Raw genomic sequence first — 6,000 nt, forward strand, 5'->3', positions numbered from 1 at the left:
AGTTACTCACTTCGTATATCCTTCTGGGACTGACTCTGAGCCCCAGGCGGGACCACGTTACATTCATTTCTCTGATAGATTTTTGCCTTACCCTTGGGTAGGTAGTTAGCTGCTTCCTGCTTGCAGTGCACCAGTTGGTGTGGGGATTAGATATGCTGGCCTACATCTTTTGCAGTGTTGTCTCCCGTTTGGGAGCAGGAGCTGAAGATGGGGAGAGATCAGGTGCAGGATTAGAGAGGATGGTGCTGAAGACAACATCTTGAGACAGTTTAGTTCTGTGCTGCCATGCCTTAAACTGTACTGATGCTGAAGGGATATCCCAGGGTCTCTCTTCTCTTGGCTACTCAAATCTTTCTCATTTCCAGTTTGTACTTTATTGTAGCAAGCTTTAGGAATGCTCCACGTAGAGGATCAGAAATGACTAGAGCTTGAGAAGTAATCAAGTTCAAGCTCTTCTAACCCTGCTTCTTGCCTGCCAAATTTTCAGGTAGGGCACTGTTCCAGCTGGGAATGACTCGGTCTTGTATTTCTGTGGTCTGCAGACCTACTGCAACCAGATCCTTCCTTCAGATGGAGAGGAGCTGTACCATGGGGATCATGGTGAGGACTTGTCCCCCTCACATCTTCCTGCTCTGTCCTTCCCTCCCTTTATGGCTTGTTTGATGAGAGCTCACCTTATGCAGTGGCTTGAATCTCACACAGTCAGGCCATTCCGGGGGCTCTCAGCCTTGTGCAACAGAGGCTGCACGTGGCATGTTTACTGTTCATGTGAGGAGTGTTTATGTTGCTGAAGCTCCCCTCAATACCTCATGGAACGGGTCCTTAACTAGCCTGATGTTTTGCTCAGGGTCCGATCATGTCCCTGCTGGGATCCCAGCAGCTCCCACTGATTTCAGACAGGAAGAGCACAAAGGAGGCTGTCGAGTGGGACCTCTGGGAAACGGCACTTCACTTTGTCCTCGGAAGCACGCACAGTGGGGGAACTGCTTGGCTTTTCTTCTCTGCCTCAGAAAAAATCTCTCGTGTTCCAGTGACCTGCTTATTATGTAGGTCGTTATCAGCTGGAAGGAAAAAACAATTTCAAAAGTAGGAGAAATCTAGCAGGGCTCCTCCACTGAGCAGCTCTTTCTGGAAAAGCAGGGAAGTTTGCTCTGAGGGGGGTGACAGGCAGTGTGGCCTGTTCCTCTTCCTCCCGCCTGTGCAGAGCAGTCGAAGAGGGGAAACTCTGCAGCTGGAGGGGTGTGTGATACCCTGAAAGTGAGCAGGTCCGGTGTGTCCTGTGGTGGGGGAACAGTGCTTTAAGGTAGACAATAGGAACTTGACTTGAGTGGTCAGGGGTTGCTCACCCTTCAGTGACTTTCTTGGGCTCGGTTTTGGTAATTAGGAGGTTGTTTCTGCCGGTCTTACCTTGGTCGTTGTTTGCACAGCGGAGACCTGTGCCCTGTATGCTGGAGGAGCCGTCTCTGCTGGGAGACCGGACTGTCCCACCCGAGGTGAAAACGGGACACATGACAAGCAAATGTCTCTGGATGCCAAAAGTAAAACTGGGACCCAAACCACAATTCGTCTTGGTGTCGTTCCAGTGCTGTTACCCTGGGGCTGCTCCACTTCGCTCGTACCAGAGCTGACACCTTGTGATACCCACTGAGAAAAGAGAAAGCCCTTAGCCTAAACTCCTGACTGTAACCTAAGCAAGGGACAAATTGCTCTCTGAATAACAGGTTTGGTGAAGTCTGACATGACTTATACTTGCCTCTGATGCAGTAACTCTTAATACTCTTCACTATTCTCACTTCTCCCAAATCCCCTAAGTACCAACTGGGCTGGAAGCACCCTGTGCCCTGACTACTTACCGCTTGGGAAGTGTGTGGGTGTGTTTGCTGGCCAGCCAGCATACAACCCATTCCTTAACAGGAGCACAAGTGTGGCTCCCCTCTCTACTTGCTAACTGAGGGATTTCTCTTTTCCTTCAGAATGCGTAGAAATGTGATGTTTTTGAGACAGCCAGGCTTCACAGGAGAAGCTGAAATCTCTCCCAGGCTTCACTAGTAAATCAAGGTGAGGCAATATGATCTCATAAGTTAACTTAGGAAACGAGATTTCAATATGCTACATTCTTAGCGATGAAGAGGTGTATGGGGATGTGGGTCGTGCAGCAAGCAGAGGGCTCTGCTTTGCTGGGTCCCCTCCTTGGGTTCCCAGCATAGCTATGTGTCTGCTCGTGGTAGCAGGGCTGGCTGAGCACCCCCTCGCTGGACACTTGTGCTGTTGCTGCATTCACTCCTGCTAAGCCTGACTGAAGCCTCTCCAGTTGCAGGAGGTGCCTGGCACAGGCTCTTCTGCTTGAAGGCGCGACTGATCTTTTTCCAGGGTACAGGTTCTTGCAGACCTGCTTGCTTTGTTTTAGATGTGCTTATCTCTTGCAGCCATTGCTCCTCGCTATCTAGATCTGTCTATGACTGGACTGACCTCCCTCTTCAGCATCTTGATCTTGGTGGTTTCTATTTAGTATATGACGATGACTGCAGATCCCAGTTCCCCTGCCTTGTTGATCCTCAGCCAGCACATGGAGGGTCATCTCTGACTCTGGCCCACCAACTCAGTGAGGCTGAGCAGTGAAAAAACGGTCTTCTCCAATTTTAACCTCACTAGGGGCTGTGCCAACGTATTTGCTCGCTTGCCAGGTGAATTGCACATTCTCCTACTATCTGGACAGACTCCACCAACGTGCAACAGGGTTGGGAGGAGGGAGACAAAGTAGCTGGTGGCTCATGGGTGCTAGTACTGGAGCTGCTGAGCCCAGAGCTTGGTGGCCAGGGGAGCCCTGCGCTTCCCCCTGCAACACAGACAGGTCAGCTGCAGCTCTGGGAGAGAGTCCCGTGGGCTGCTCCCAAGCCAAGTCCAATTCTTGCTTTAGAAAAAAATGTCCTTTTCTGAAAGATTGCTGATCCCTCTCCTAAACTACTGATTTTGTGGAAGTCGGAGCTCAGTGGCTTCCCAGGGCAAGGCCTGTTGCTTGTAGCTTATTAGCTGTCTAACTCATGGGTATGCAGTCCTCCTTGTCTCCTCACACTACACTAGTCTAAAAAGAAGTCAATGTAGGAAGCAATACAGCAATGAAATTTTGAACAGAATGACATTTTTTCCACCTCCAGTGAAAAGACATCTCCCATGCTTTGTGCACCCACGCAGAGCAGAGCATTAAGAAAGCAGGCAAGCAGGCATGTATCTTAGCTGGAGGCACTGCCATGCGATCTGCCAGTGTACTGCAGACAGCTTGGAAGTCTTACTGAAGATGTAGGATTAGGGTAAGTTCCTAGTGCAAGATTTTCTGAGTTAGACAGAGGATGAGTGCGCTGAGCTGGGATTGTCACGTTGGCTTGGTGGGTCCTTGCACAATGAGGCTGCTGCATGCTGTAGACAGCAGAGTGCAAGAGCTGTCATGTACTTGTGGTTAGAACGTCCAGGATAGCCTGTTATCTTTGCTTGGAGGAAGGGTTTGATTAGAAACTGTCTCATAAATGTGTGGTTATTGAATGAGTTGCTCTTTCAGTATGTATGAGCCATCTCCGTGTATGTGCCAAGTGCATCTGTCCTGGGCAGGCATGCAGCTGGTCTAAAGTAAAGCAGATGAGCTTCCCTCATCACAAGCCTTTCCTCATCAAACTTTTTCTAAATTGCTCCCTGCATGGAGCAATTCTCCAACAATATTAAACACAGCAGCAGGGGTGAGTCAAGCAGATGTCAAGGCTGCTGTATTTTTTCTCTTTTTGGTTTTATTATAAATCAAATCCACTGTGTCACAGGGCACAGTGCTGTTCCCAGCGCAATTGGTGGCAACAAATAGCTACCCAGGAATGGTATGTATTGTGTGGTAGCTGAGGAGAACCTCCTGTTCCCAACATCTCCGGCCTGTCCTCTTGTTCCCATGAAATTGTGGAACTTAAAGGGTGATTGGGCTGTGAAAAAAATCATTTTAACCACTGATTAACTGAGTTTACTTATGTGTGTCTCGTTGTCTTCAGAAGTTGGTGAGGCCATAAATTTAGCTAGACAGAGCGTCTAAATCAAGTTCTTAAATGAGAAGCAAGGTGACCTGGTGTTGTAATGAATGGTGATACCTTCCCAAGGGAGTAATGAGTGTTATGGTCCAGACATAAACCAGTCCCAAGGTTTTGGAGGGCAGGTTGAGACCTATGCAGGCAGGCTGGGGTTCTTGCACCTCCTTGGGAAGTGTCTGGTGTTGCTCTGGATAAGAGATGAGGTTAGGTAGCCTTTGGACTTGACTTCTTGAGATGGCGGCATGGGCAACGCTCTGCACAGCTTTCTGTTGCCAGAGCACGTCTCTCATTTGCTCAACTTAGCTCATCTTAAGATCAGTCTTCATCCTGTTTAACACAGGTTTTCACCCAAACTATGGGACAACAGTTGTAATGGTTACTGTAGCCTCAGATGTTGCTGAAGAGCTGTACTAGAACATGGAGAGTCTTTAAAGTAAACACTAGATTGAGTCTTGAATAATAATTAGGGCTGCTAGTGAGTAGCTGTCCCACCAGTTAGTTGTCTTGCAAGCTTCAGTTGTCCTGTGGATGAAAAACAACTTTTATTTGAATTAATCTTAAAGTAGAGGATGCTCGGAGGAGTAAAAAACCTTGGCTGTTCACGGTGCAGTGAGCTCGCTGCAGCCTGGGGTTGCTCCTTCCTGCATGCTCCCTACCTGCCAGTGCTCAGGTCCTGGCTTCCACCTCAGGGGTGGTGCAGTGTTCCCCAGTGCAGACCTGGGCTGCCCAGAGTGGGAGTGAGGAGCACATCCGGGCCCTGCTGGGCAAGGGAGGAAGGACGTGCAGATGACTCTGAATGCATGTTGAGGGAGGTGAGGAGGTGGGACGAGGTCACTGAAAGCTCATACTGACGGTCTTAGCATGGCTCTGCTCCTTCTGCAGCCTGCAAGCAGACCCTAGCAGCCTCTTTCCCTTGTCCCCCCACTGCCTCCTTGCTCACATGGTATTTTCAGACACAGCCGAGTAAAGCGGGCAGGATACCCTCCCCACCAAGCCTTCATCAAGAAGAACGAGATGGCTTAATTACAACCAGACGAAGCCTTAAGGATCACAGCCTCCAGTAAGTCTCTGGTTGCTCAGCCCAGTGTGGCCACTGCAGCTTGGAGTGAGACCACGCAGGGAATTGGCTTTTCAGCTCTCTTGTGGTGGGTGAGATCGTGTTGGGGGGACAAGAAAATAGACCAGTGTCCCAGCCTGAATCAGCCTTCCATTTATACACAGCTACTGCTTCTCCAGTAGTACCAGGCAGTCCTGCAGGGTGAAAGGCTGCAAGGATAAAGGACTGACTGTCCTTTTGTGACAGGAGGGTTTATGCGAGGCAGTTGTGGCTGGCTACTGTTCGTGAGAGAAGAACAAGACTCCAGATTTGGACTGAAGAGCTTCCCCACTGTCTGGGCATTCAGGGCTGAAGATCTGGTAGCTAGATCATGACTGTTCAAGCTGTTTGGTTTGAGGTTCAGGCTATGTCTCTGGGAATTGAGGAGACGAGGCTACAAACAAGAATTTTCTGATTTGATGCCATTTCAGATTTGATGTTGCTTGCAGTTCTCTTGCATTTTAAAGGATTTTTGCTAGGTTATTATATGATTCACTATTGGCTTCCTTTTCCATCTGTTTTAAGCTGAACTTCATGATGGCACATGGTTGTGCTGTGGTTGTGCTGACTGCCTGCCAGCAGCTTTGAACGTGGTGGCCATGCTTCAGTTCAATGAAAAACTCGAAGAACAGTAAAGCTTTTAAAGGTCCCTAAGGGATCTCTGAAGCCACATAGCCAGTGGATAGAGACCTTACAGTACACTGACCAAGAAAGAGGCTGTAGCAGATTCGAACCATTGTAGCTATGAGGAAAAAAACCCCATGCAGAAACTAATTCTCTAAATACTAAATCCATGGGGGACCAGGTTTCCTTAGGTCTGCTGTTCATGGAGCTCCTTGTACG

This window comes from Tauraco erythrolophus, chromosome 12 (assembly GCF_009769465.1).
Source record: "Tauraco erythrolophus isolate bTauEry1 chromosome 12, bTauEry1.pri, whole genome shotgun sequence".
NCBI classification, from domain to species: domain Eukaryota; kingdom Metazoa; phylum Chordata; class Aves; order Musophagiformes; family Musophagidae; genus Tauraco; species Tauraco erythrolophus.